Source organism: Pelmatolapia mariae, linkage group LG3_W (genome assembly GCF_036321145.2).
Source record: "Pelmatolapia mariae isolate MD_Pm_ZW linkage group LG3_W, Pm_UMD_F_2, whole genome shotgun sequence".
NCBI classification, from domain to species: Eukaryota; Metazoa; Chordata; class Actinopteri; order Cichliformes; family Cichlidae; genus Pelmatolapia; species Pelmatolapia mariae.
This window is the reverse complement of record NC_086229.1, coordinates 14,825,410-14,839,146: the sequence shown is the minus strand read 5'-3', so window position 1 is coordinate 14,839,146 and position 13,737 is coordinate 14,825,410.

The following is a 13,737-nucleotide window of genomic DNA, read 5'->3' as shown; positions in this document are numbered from 1 at the left end:
CTTGCACAGAGAGGGTAAAACTATGATGACTGATAATGGAGATGAAGACAACAGACGATAAGGACAGGGAGGAACAGGGTTTAAATGCACCAAGGAGAGAGAACTGAGGACTGGAGACACTTAAAGATGCTGCTGTTGCTCCTGCTCCTCACGAGCAGTAAGAAACTCTTACTATGTTATATACTATATGTAAACAATGTTTATCTTGCACTCAGACCGAAGTTTGATCATTATCGCACAGGTAGATACACGCAGTGTGTGAAATTACCGATGTAATGATGGCTTTAATGTAGGAGAGCGAGGGGTGGTGTGAGAAAGTCTTAGCCGTGCTAAGCTAGCTCGGTGACAGGTCATGGCTGCAGATAAAAGGCTTTATTGACAGGGCTGATAATCCTTTATATCACAACAACATCATTCTCAGACAGGTGACAGGAACATGCAATGAAGTGGACACCTATATCTGCTATTGTTGTCAAAGTGTGACTGACTGAATTGTTACCAGTTAAAATCGAAAGCTTCTTCTTTTGTTCAAAACTGTGAGGATTGTTTATTTCTTGTTTAATCTCGCAAACTACCACTGATGCAGTAACCGGAACTGATTCCCTCTAAAAAGTAGTTTTGATTTCACCGTAGCGTTTCACTAACTTCCAAGAAAATAAAACTAAGTTGTTTAAGTAAAACATATTTTTCAAAGAACCACCGTCAACGTGCGTAGTTTAGCTGGACAGGAAGTCAGAAACAGTAACAGTCTAAAACAAAACAACAACAAAAACCCAGTGCAGACTAAACTTCACTTAAAAGTACGTTGCAGAGTCGTGGACACTTGCAGATTTGTGACTGGGCTCTGTCAAAAAGTCAGATAATATAATATAGAATACAAAGTAATGATTACTTATGAAAAGAGCAGCAAAGAGAGTTTTATTAACAATTTCATGGGGTTGTTGATGGTCTGCCTCCTGAAGTCAGACAGAAACAGACAGTGACAGAAGATACTTGACCACATGAGTTATTTCGGTGTTACATACCAGCGATTTACAGCAAATGCTACTTTGACACTGTTCCAAATGACACAGAACAAAAGTAATGCTCATCATAAAGGCTGCGACATAAGAACAGACATATAGAATGAAATCAGGATAAACTTTAAAATCCCTTTAAAAGCGTCTTGATGCATTCTTAATCATCCAGGAAAGTAAATCTCCAAAAGTTGAATCTGTTCATCTGGACGTAACGTTTTGTGGGATGAAATGTTTCGTCACTCATCCAGGTGACTTCTTCAATCTAACGCGCTAACCATGCTAACGCCAATCACGGCCTGAAATCCTTTCATTTTCTCAAAAGTTGACTGCGCGCTTTTTGTATGAATACTGGTTGTGCTTGATGACCGTGAATCGATTTCACGTGATACAAAGCGCTCAGCAATCTGTCAAAAAATGTTTTAGTACAACTTTGGTAAGCTACGGAGCTGCACCGCTTGATGGATTGTCGGAGCATTACGGCTACCGAGGAGCCTCGCGGAGTGATACGTACTGTGCTTCAACGTAATATTACCGTAATGTGTGTGTATAAAGACCATAAATGGCACCTGTTCAGAGACATGGTTACGAAGCGGATTTCAAACTCCAGGCTGTCAGTCACGCAGTAGAAGTTGGGAACAGAGCAGCTGTGAAGTCTGTTATTATGCTCAGCGTCTTTTAGTTTACATTTTGACTGCACAATTGTGAGCTCTTTGTTATGCACAAAACAACATAGTTTTCTTTTATTTATAGAGCATCATTATTTAATAAATGCTCATAATTTATTTTTGAGTAGTTCTTTTCATGTACATCTATGATGTATGTTAATAAAAGTGCCTGTGTGACATCTGGGACACAACTTTGACTAAGAACTCTCTTTTTGTTCCTACTTTATTGCTTTAAAAAATATCGAGATAGATATCTTATATCGCCATCCAGCTAAAAAATATCGAGATATGAATTTTGGGTCATATCGCCCAGCTCTAGCAGGATATATCTTTCAGTTCTGCTGAGCCAAATAAGACAGGTCAGGGTGCAGAAGTGACAGCCAAAGAAAAGCTTACCACAAAACGGAAAAGTTATGACAAATCAGACTATAAGGCAAAAAGAAAGCACAGTTTTTTTGATTTCACGGACAAAAGAATTTCTATGGCTGGAATATGACAAAATAACAAATAACATAATAGGTAAATAAAAAGCTAAATAACATAATGTTCAAATCAATTATCACTTTTATTGTCACATCACATGTGGAGGTACACTGGTACAGCACATGCCAGTGAAATTCTTGTTCTGCCGGGTTGTTGGTTTTCCCTCGATTGCCGAGTTGACAGGCGCCTTTGTTACTGGGACCAGTACTTTTAAGAACGACCCCATTAGATGGAATGAGGCGCATGAGGAATGCAAGAAATGCATTATTGCTCAGTCTGCAGTATCTTTCCCAGAACAAACACCAATTGCAGTGAACATACTAAAAACAAACCCGCAGAATCTGTTTAGAACAGCGTACTATGTTGCAAAGAGTGAACTACCACTGGCAAAATTCAGCAGTCTTTGCAAACTACATGGCCTAATGGCAATCGTGGTTCCAATTGCCTCTTACCTGTGATTTCAGTGGAAATTTCAAATTCAGCATCTGACACAGATTCATGTTCTACACAGTTTTTACAAGTTAATAATTTCTGTTCAATTGGAACCAAGTATTTGAGTTGATGATGTAATTTTTATACAACTGTTGTAATTTGTGTTTCAACAATTTTTTGATGAATGTTTTGTTTCTGTTGCAATATTATACTTTAATGTATAATATTGTAAAGGAAACAAAACATCAATCAAAAAATTGCTCTCTTTTTTATCTGAGTTACTGTCTCAAACCTAAATGAGCTGCGGGCCATTGCTGGCACTGCCATCTTATGTGAGCGCCACTTGAGTGTTCAAGTAGTACAAAAAAACAAAAAACAAATAAGAAAAACCCACTAATATTTCCAAAAATGTAGGGTTTGTTTTTTAAAATTTCAAATATTGTAGAACAAGACAACACTGCAAACGTGAACGCATTTGTTTTCTTTTTTCTTCTCACTCTTAACTGAAGCTGCGAGTCCTAGCTCTGCCCTGGTCCTCCTCCATTAGGACATGCCTAGAAAAAGCTCCTTTTGGGGGCATACAATTTCAGTTGTGGGACGATCGCACTTCGTTCTCCGGGAGTCCGGACTCCCGTGTGAACTTACAAAGTCTGGACAAGTGAAGACTGAAGTACGGACTCGCATACATGAGTACTGAGAAACAGCCTGACAGTCTGCGGTCTATGAACTAACATCAACTAACTCCAACTAACAATGTTAGCTCTGTAGCAAGCAGCCTTAATGAATAGTAATAGGAATCACACAGCAATAGTACATCAAAGATACTGAAGTTTTGGTCGTCCCATTCTTCTTATGAAGTGGTGTCGGAGTTTCCAAGTGAGGAATGATTTCCTGCCCGTGCACTGCTGGCTCTGGGTTCATTGTGTAACTGACACCACCAGCAGGACGCTTGCATTAGAGCCTTTATTATGTGTTTGGTTTTGGTTTCTGGTAATCAGAATCAGAGAAACTTTATTAAACCCTGATGGAATTTGAGTAAAAAAAACAAAAATAAATAAAGTGGGCCATGAGTCATGCTCGAAACAGCGATATGCATGCAACATGTGATATATGTGTACATGCTCATCCAACTGAGCTAAACCTGCGCCCAAACTTGATTAATCACCAACACTGGAGAAGGCATAGAGTGGGGATAACCTAAGTAGCCTATAATATATAAAACAGGAAAAGACCGCCGTGCATTTATTTCAACAAAGTAACTGTATTCTGATTACCACCTATGTAAACGTTTACTGTAACAGAATAGAGTTTCTCATATTGTGTATTTTAAATATGTCAGTACATGTATTCCATTACTCCCCAACACTGACTACATCTCTGCATGTTGGAATGTTTTTAGTTGATCATTTAAAGCTATTTCTGCTCCTAGTGGTCCATTTTTGCAGCTGGGACCTAACCCAAATGTTTCCTTAGGAGTGTTTTGGGAGAATGTGTTCATCCATTCAGGACAGAAAAGGACACTTGGATAATCTGTGCTGAGGAGCATTAAACTGTTCTTGATACATCGAGAGCTCCTTCAGACACAGCAGCCTTTTCACTCTATTTAAATATGTAAAGATTAAAATGTTGTCATTTCTTTGTAAAAATGTTCCCTAAAGATAATGTTACTTGTAATCTATTATTTCAACACTAAATCAAACCCAAACATTCCTTTGATTTCTGTTGTTGTGTCTTCACAGTTTCCCAGCATGCTCTGGCTGTGGTGGTGGAGGTATATGAGGGGGAGACTTCTGTCCTCTTGCACTATGTTTACAAAGGTTCGATACCTGAGGACAATCCCACAGTGATGTGGACTCGCAGTGACCTCAATCCCAAATCTGTCCACCTACAAGGAAAAGGAGGAGACGATCTTAAAGGGCAAAACCAGCGCTACAGTGGGCGCACAACAATGAGTCGTTATGCATTAAACACAAAAGACTTCAGCCTCACTCTGAGGAAACCCAAACTGACTGACAGCGGTATTTACACCTGCTCCATCAGTGCTGGAGGAGGAGAACAGAGAATGAGTGACATCCAGCTGCAGGTCAAAGGTCAAACCTGCTGCATGAAAGAGTAAAAGTCAGTACAGTAGATGAAGCTCAAATAGTCCCAAAAGCAACAAGAAAGCCAAGTTTTTTCTGAATAGTTCTGAAAGTCTTTGTAGGAGCCATGAGTTGCTCTTTTTTGACTGTGTTGGTTTAAATGGACTCACTGTATTGGTGCACGGGTGTGGGGCGTGTCTCATGGGTGTGTTAGATGATAAATGTGGTTGCACTCACCTGTTCACTGCACCTGATGTTGATGAGCAGAAAGGTAGGGTGAGCATGAGGCAAAACCTTCTGTTGACTGCAGCTTGAATGCTTTTGATAGATTTTGACTGTAACTTGATGGTTTTTGTATATTTGTGCACTAATTGATGCCATAGGCCAAGTTGTAATTTGGCATAGTAATTAGTGCAGCCATTGTGAGTTGCAGTTATTTGTTTGTGCAGTCTGTGCGTTTGTTTAATAGTTGATCCCATGTGCTGATTTGTATATTGGACAGTTGCATGTGGAATAAAAGGAGCAAATGTTACAGAAGTGTATTTTATGCGTTTATTGTTGCGCGTCATCTGTGTCCTCATGTTCAGCCTGCCGCAGCCTTTGGTTGGAGGAGCAGCAACAGTCTTGATTAACCTAACAGAAAGATTTCCAATGGACCGAACCTTAAAATGAAACAACAAACATGAGCAGGAAAGTAAACTAAAATAAGATCTTACTGATACAGCCTCTGTGGTATATGGCATTGCATTCTTTTAGGTGTGCAGAGTTGTCTTCTCTGCTCAGGGAGACAAATGTCAGTAGACTTTTCACATATTGTCCATGATGAAAAACTCAAGACTTCTTTTAAAACACTGAAACATTCATTATGATCCCTCAACTGTCTGTAGCTGTAGCAGCAGTTCATAAATTCCAGTTTAGTTTCCACTCAAAGCAAAGAGTAGTGAGCCACATTAGTGAAGTCAGAGGTCAGAAATGCAGAAACTTGTCATTTGCCATGAGTGTGACTGCTATTGGTCCAATATTTGATATTGTGGTTTCTTGTCCTTTCAGATCATCACGTGGAGGTGAAGGTGGAGGAAGGCTCAGAGTCTGTCACCCTGCCCTGCAAAACAACACCTGACCTGCCTGAGAACACCAGAGTGGAGTGGACTCGCTCTGACCATGAACTCTTGATAGTTCAGGAGTATTCAAACAAAGGTGGCAAACTTATGAAACAGGACAAGTTTTACAGAGACCGAACAGAAATGAATGAAGACCTGCTGAAAACTTCAGCCTGACCCTGAAACAGCCCACAGAGAGACACAGGAGGATACATCTGCACCATCTACAGGGACAAAGACATCCTGAGACAGAAAGTAGTGCTGCACTATGTCAGAGGTCAGAGCTGGTGGACAGTGGCTCAGATTAACTTCACAATTCAAAGGTCATAATTTATTTATGCATTTATTTTTTGTTTCTCCACAGAAAAACTTCCACTTTGGGCCACAGCTGTCGTAGTTCTTCTTGTTCTTGTGGTTTTTGGGGGTCTCATATATAGATTTCAACACTATTTCATGTCAGGTGAGTCTCTTGTATGGAACGCCAGGACTGCCATAATGAATGAATTAAATACACCATTAAATAATTAATTAAATGTGGCAGTAATTAATAAAAATTGGAATTAATTAATTAAATAAATAGTTATGACACATTTTAATTAATTATTGACACATTTATTTAATGATATACATTATTTCATTTTGGCAGTCCTGGCTCTCATCATGAATTAATTTTATCTGTCAGACTCACCCATCAAACTCAGGGGGCTTGTGACCTGCTGATAAAAGATGAACGACAGTCAGAAATATACTGAAACTCTAACAAAGGCAGAGGTTCAGAGTAATTCAGGCTTTTCCTTGCATGTTATGTAGCTGATACCTGCTGTCTTGTGTGGTCTCCTGGTTGTCTGGGCTGTTGTCAGCTGCATGAGTGTTACTGCCTGCTACACAGATTTCCTCAGACGGACGTGATCTGACATTACATCTGTTAGTCTGACGTCTGTCCGCAGTCGAAGACTCTGTGACTGAAGCAAAAATGTCTTTAAACGCCGCCAGAGAGCGTTTGACAGTCTTAGGAGTGATCAGTGACTTTGCTGTCAAAGGAGGCACTGGAGCTCCTCCTAGAGGTTTTAATGAAACTGCCGTGTTGCCATTTTTGGGAAGAGCGAGTCTGGGAGATTTGCTCTGTTTAGACTGTTTCTTCCTTTCTTTTTTAGGTTCAGGCCTCTTGGGATGAAGCTGCTGAGGCTTTGAGGACATGTTCTCCAAATCTTCAGCTACGTTGTTGACATGCCACCATCCGCCCAGGGCTCTCCTTCTCCATTTGGCTGCATCTGCTTCCTTGAGCCGCTCCTTAAGTCGACTTTGCGACACGGGCACTTTTGGTGTGACTGATAGTTTTCCAATAGGATCGTGCTGATATCAGTCTGACTCTGAAAAACCCCACACAGGGAAACATTGGGAGAGACACATGTTACGTCTGGAGAAAGGGAGACATAATCAGATCGAACACAGTGATGTTCAAAGTAACAGTTTCTCGGGTGCCATTGTCTAGATATTGAACTTTGGTTTTATTATATTAATTTCCTCTTTATGATAGAATGAACTTTAATGTCCTCTTGTTTAACCTTCACCCAGGAGTACCCGAAGCTAGCGTGCAGCTAGCAGGCTGCACTCTGCTGGGACAGGACAAAGGACAAAGGCATTATGTTGTTGTTTTCTGAATCTTTGGTTTTTATTTAGCCTTTTCTCTATTTTGTTCAATGAGTCTTAGCTGCACACTGCCTTTGAAACACATGTTCAACAAGAAGCCACAGAAACCTTTATCACATTAAAGTCTCATGTTTCTGTACAGATTTTCATGTATTCTCATGTGTTTGGCTCCCAGAGTGTCGATTCCTCCTCCTGTCTCATCTTCCTCTGTTCTGTGTTACCTGGTCTTTCAGAGTACTGTTAGGGTGATATTCTGCCAAGTGTGAAGTTGATGAGCTTCACAGTTACAACAGGTTAACATTTCTGAATAACAGGATGAAAGTACAAGCATGAACATTTTAAACATGTTTTTATATTTATTTATATTTCAACAATATGTTTGAATGTTTTAATCCAGCAGTTTAAGGTCGGGCTCAGACTAAAGTCTGTGCTAAGACGACACCATTGCAAAATGTTCATTTTGTTTTTCAGAGGTGGGCTTTCTGCATCATTACCCTGTTGCATAATGTGAGTGAGCTAAAGGGCATGAACTGATAGCTTCATATTCTCCTTCAGGATTATCAGATAGGGAGCAGAATTCATGTTCATCAAGTGAGACAAATTGTCCAGAAGCAGCAAAGCAGCCCAGACCATCACACTACAACTGCCATGTTTGACTGTTGGTATGATGTTCTTTTTATGAAATGCTGTTATTTTCAGTGCAGATGTAAGGGGACTAAGACTTTCCAGAAAGATGAGCCTTTTGTCTCGCCAGTGCACAGATTATTTTCCCAGAAGACTTGGGGATCATTGAGATCATTTTGGCAAATGTGAGATGAGCCTTCGTGATCCTTTTGGTCACCAGCAGTTCTCGTCTTGGGATTCTCCCGGTGTTTGAGGATGGAAGCAGGGTTCCTACAACTTCAGGAAAGTTAGATTTAAGACTTTTTTTGTCACTCAGTATTTAACAATAACAAAAAAAATTCATTAAGAGTTAAATTTATTAAGAGTTATAGACTAAACAGGGGTTAGAGGTCAACATGTTGAAATTTGCGTGTGATCAGTGATGAGGGGTTTCTGTATTACCCCTGACATGCTATTTATTTTACAGTCAGCAGACTTCAAGTCTGAAAGACTTTCTTCAAAACACAACATGCCTCATACACACTTACACTGCTGCTTTTATCCATGATAATTCTGGCTCACAGACAGGAAGAAAGAAAATCATGTCTTTGAATGTGTGAGACATTTTAATAACAATTAGTCTTATTCTGAATTTTCATGGATCTGATCTGAAGTCTGAGGTGTTTCTTTGGATGATGTTAAAGACGGAGTACTGTCTCCTCGGTAACCTGGACCTCTGAAGGTTTAGGTTTTTTCTTACTAACATTAAAAACTGAAGAAAACTGCAGTTTTAATTTAACGATTCAGAGTCAGTATTTTGAAATCTTAAAATGTAAATTATGAACCTGCAAATCACCAAAATCGGTTCACTTCTATTACATCATCTCTGGTCAGGTCCTGTCAGGTTACAGCTAAAAATCTAATACAAGACCTGGTCTGAATCAAAATCAGTACCTTCCTCCTGATTTATGTGTTTATTTATGTATATATGTATGTATTTATGTATTCTGCCCTCTCCTCCAGGCTGTCCTCAGGCCTGTAAGATGCTGCTGTCATGTTGTCGGTCAGGTTCTTTCTGGAAGAAGCAAACATGAAGATCAGAACTAAACACACAGACAACACACTGGTGAAACTGGAGCTAAAGAAAGACCAAGAATTCAAAATAATGAAACATTGAAAACTGACAGCAAACAGAACTTGGAGTAATCCAGTAAGACTGGAACTCTACATGCTGAGATAGCAAACAAATCAAGAACTAAAACACAGATCACAAAGTAGAAATCAACATTATCAATAAAAACAGAAATCAGAGATTCAACTATATCACGAGGCTTCAGATGCACTTTTAGAATATTGTTGAAGAAAAAAATGCTTACAATTATTTGAAGTATTACTATACTTGTGCTGTTTTCTTCATCCTGCAAAGCTGTTCATGTTCAACATGACTGATGAACAGATCCACACAGTCATTCAGTTTGTTTGGAGGAAGCAGCTCATCTGAGGTCATGTGATTATCAGCAGGTTTCAGTGGAGCTGATTTAACTCTTTGGTCCAACAGAGCAGCTCAAACAGAACTGTAGAGATGAGCTGTGTTGATCCTGAGGACTTAGTGATGTGTAGAAATAATGAAACCTTGATGTGTGACAGTTTCTGAGGCTCCAGGTTGAAGATGTGTTTTAAATCCGCTGCTTTGTTGAGTCATATTGTCCTACAAAGAAACCGATCCTGACAGAAGACAGGATCTGTGATCAGAACTCCTTGAACTCTTCTCTCTAATGTTTCATTTTAGGTCCACAAACACTTTCAGCAGTAAGTAGATCCACACTGACAGGAGACATGACTGTGAAGCAGCACCATCAGACTCTGATCGTCTCCAACATCTTTAAAAACTGCTTTGACTTTTTAGATCTCTGTCCTGTTACCTCCTGCTGTGGTCTGCTTCTCTCCTTCAGCTTTCTCTATTACTCTGCTGCAAACTGCTGCTGCCATCTGTTTAGCTCACGGTGTGTTTGTGTCCTCTCAGTCTGTCAGGTGGAGGTGGAGGAGGGGGCGGAGTCTGTCCAGATGCCCTTCAAAACCACAGAAAACCTGCCTGAAGATGTTAGAGTGAAGTGGAGGGACAGATACAACAAGCTTCACGTGTATCAGGACGGCTGGAGGCCTGAAGAACAGCACCAGGTTTACAGAGACCGAACGAAGATGGATGAAGACCTGCTGAGAACTGGAGACCTCAGTCTGACCCTGAAACAGCCCACAGTGAGTGACAGTGGGAGATACAACTGTGTAGTTGACAGCAGGAATATCTACAGATACAAAACGGTGCGGCTTAAAGTCAAAGGTTTGTTTATTTGTTTGTTTCTCTCTGACTGTCTTGTGATTTGAGTTTGACTTGTTAGAATGATTTTGTTGGATTATGTTTCAACAGCAAGCAAAATAAATCTAGTTTCAACCAGTCTGGGCATCAACAAGTGGGAAAATGAGATTTATGAAACTGACTTAGTAGCCTTGATACTGTTTTATTGGTGATACTTTAACGCGACGTTTCCATAAATTTAATTTGCGACTACTCTCACTTCTACAATCATCATCATACACAGACAGTAATAACTGGAGCTCCAGGTACCACAGTTTACATTAGCAACAGCTTAATCTTTAAGTACCTTCTATCCATTTCTTCCTCTTAACCGGGGCAGCAGCCTAAGCAAAGAATCCCAGTACTCCCTCTCCCTCCCCAGCCACCTCTTCCAGCTTGACTGGGGAGCACCAAGACGTTCCCCGGGGCCTCCTTCCGGTGGATATATGCCCAAAACACCTCACCCAGGTTAAAACTCATTTCCACCACTCGTATCTGCAGTCTTGTTCTTTCAGTCACTACCAAAGCTCACGACCACAGGTGAGTGTGGGGACATAAACTGACCGGTTATTTGAGAGCATCACTTACATTCAGCCACATTCCAGTGTGAGTCAGTGATGCTCTTTGATTCTGACAGTCTGGAACAATGAGGTTGTACATTTTCTTCTCACATGTAATTCTGATGTGAATAAAATATCACTTCAGTGATTCAGTTTTTTGAGGTGCTTTGACTGGAAATGAAACTTCATTGTCTGACTGTGTTGTGTCTCCTCTGCAGGGAGAGTTCAGGTCCAGGATCAAACAGGGAACATCAGGAACAGAAGCAGCTCCATTGATCCGACTCCTCTGATGGCTGATCAATCAGTTTGATCTGTGTGTTCTTTGATTATTGATCAGTGATGTCAGAGTGGAGTCAGTGTGATGTTGTTGTTGTGTGTTTGAGACTTTTAGTGTCCATGAAGGTCTCTGCTGCCGTAGATCCTCTGAACTGTGACAGAGGTCTCACTCTGGAGGAAACTCTCAGCACTTTCCAGCAGCTCCTCCATCATGGAGGACGTTCCCTCACTGTAACAGGTGGAGGAGAGAGGAGAGGAAGCACAGGTGGATCCTCTGAGGAAGAGGAGCGTTCCTACAAACCACATGATCACATGACCAGAATGGTATAAGTACAAAGTCAGATTAATGGGTTTGCAGGTGTCCTTAAAGTCAGATTCGTCACATCATGTTCACCAGGGAGGACAAAGGATAACTGTTTGCTGAGCTGAGCACTATATGCAGTCTGCCTTTGTTTTCGCGTCTTCGTTTACTTTGAAATAGTTCCACACGGCTCACTTGTTTCGCCTGGCCTTCTCCCAGCTCCGAGCTGCAGCCGGGGCCTGGGGTAAGGCACTCGGCGCCTGTGATTAACCCCTTACATGCCGCTCAAACAGACAGGTCTCAGACCGTGGTATTGGTCCCTGATATCTGGGGACTTTTAACGAGTACTTTAGAAAATGTGGTATCGAGGCCGATACCAGATACCGGTATCGATATCGGTGCATCCCTAGTGGTGACGTCAACAAAAAACACATTTCCTGTTTGTATACATTTTTTACAAATAAGATATTATGGGAGAAGGAGGGAGGAGTGTGCATAACACAGGATGAATGGACTCAAATATGGAAAGAACAATGGAAATGCACTACCTCACAAAGATGGAGGGAATTTGGATGGAAAATTTTGATTAGGTTCTTTATCACCTCTTACCAAAAGATTTATTATGATGGGAATCCCCCGTATGCTGGAGAAAATATGGACACAGATGACCTCAAGATGAGCTTAACATTAATTACTTTTATAAATATAATATTTGGGTTAAATGAATGAAAACTTTGTTTTTCTAATAATTCTTGTGACTCCTTCTGCTTTTTCAACTTGGTTCATCACACAGCCCTAAATATTTGTTTAATGTCCTGGTCAAACATTACTCCAAGGTGTTACTGGAGGCCAAGGTAATGCCATCCAGAGCAAGTATCTGGTTAGATACCATATTTCTAGGTATTTTAGAGCCAAGTATAATCAGCAGCATAAAGTTAGTTGTCACCCAGGTCTTTATATCAAGCTCTGCTGTGTTCAAGCTATTAATCACTGCGAGCAGGAGAGCCAAAACACACATCAAACATTAAAGTTCAGTTATGCCAGCTTTAACCTTGGGATGCCTCAGCTTCTCTTTTATATCCCCCACACTCAACTCCCTGCATCAGGAAGCTCCTGCCACTGGTCATGCTGGGAGTTTCGTCCTTCTACACCCTAACAGTTAGCAGATAACATAGTGAAGCATCGCCAAGCAGTTTTCACAAGGTCATGCTGACACAAAATTTGACTCTGACTTTAAACACTGGTCACTTCAGGTGTTGCTCTGATATACAGGAAATGACATCACGGCTCAAACTCTTTGTCAGTAAACGATTTCTTTATTTAACATATAAAATTTTGGTTTAATTGTTGCAGGATTTCATTACACAAACAAGCTGAAAAAAAAAACTACAGAACACATGGATCAATGCATTCAATAAAAATATAACAGGAAACAGATTTCTTAATCAAACTGCTGGAACAAAGTGAACAACTCAACACAAACACTACAGTAGAACAGTTTAGAAAGCTTAAAATGTAACAAGGGGCACATTTTCATTCATAGCTGCCTCATCAGATCTTTACAGAAGACTCCACCTGAACTCTGTGGAGCCTGATCTCAAGGGTTTAAGTCTGACCCTGAAACCAGAAGAGGATCTTTCTGTCTCTGCAGATTCACTGTGATCCAGAGATGGCAATGATTTCAGTCCTGCATCACGCTGATGTTTGCACAGAGAAGATAACTTAGTAAATGTTTTTGAACATTGGTAACAGTAAACTTCATAATCATTATGCAAATTTTTACTCTGTGAATGGTACTCATGGCCATTGACCAGTGGTTGTTGATCAATGCTCATAAGAATTTGCATATTAATGATGAAGAAATTGACCTCACAGCCCATTGTTCATTCATTGGGCCGGTTTCAGTCGTTATGCAAATTTACTGTTCAAGACGAAACAGTTTATTTGTAACATGGAATCGTTTCTGAGTGGAGTATGAACTGAGATTACTCAAACTCTTTCACAGATGAAGTTCTCTTTCATGTGTCTGCGTTCATGCTTACTATGATCACATGATTGTGAAAAGGTTTTGTCACAGTGTCTGCACTTGTATGGTTTCTCTCATGTGTGGACTCGTTTATGCTTTTCAAGCTGACGTGCACTGATGAAGGATGACCCACACTGATCGCAGACATGCTTTTTAACGCCACTGTGAAGGAGTTCATATTGTTTGAA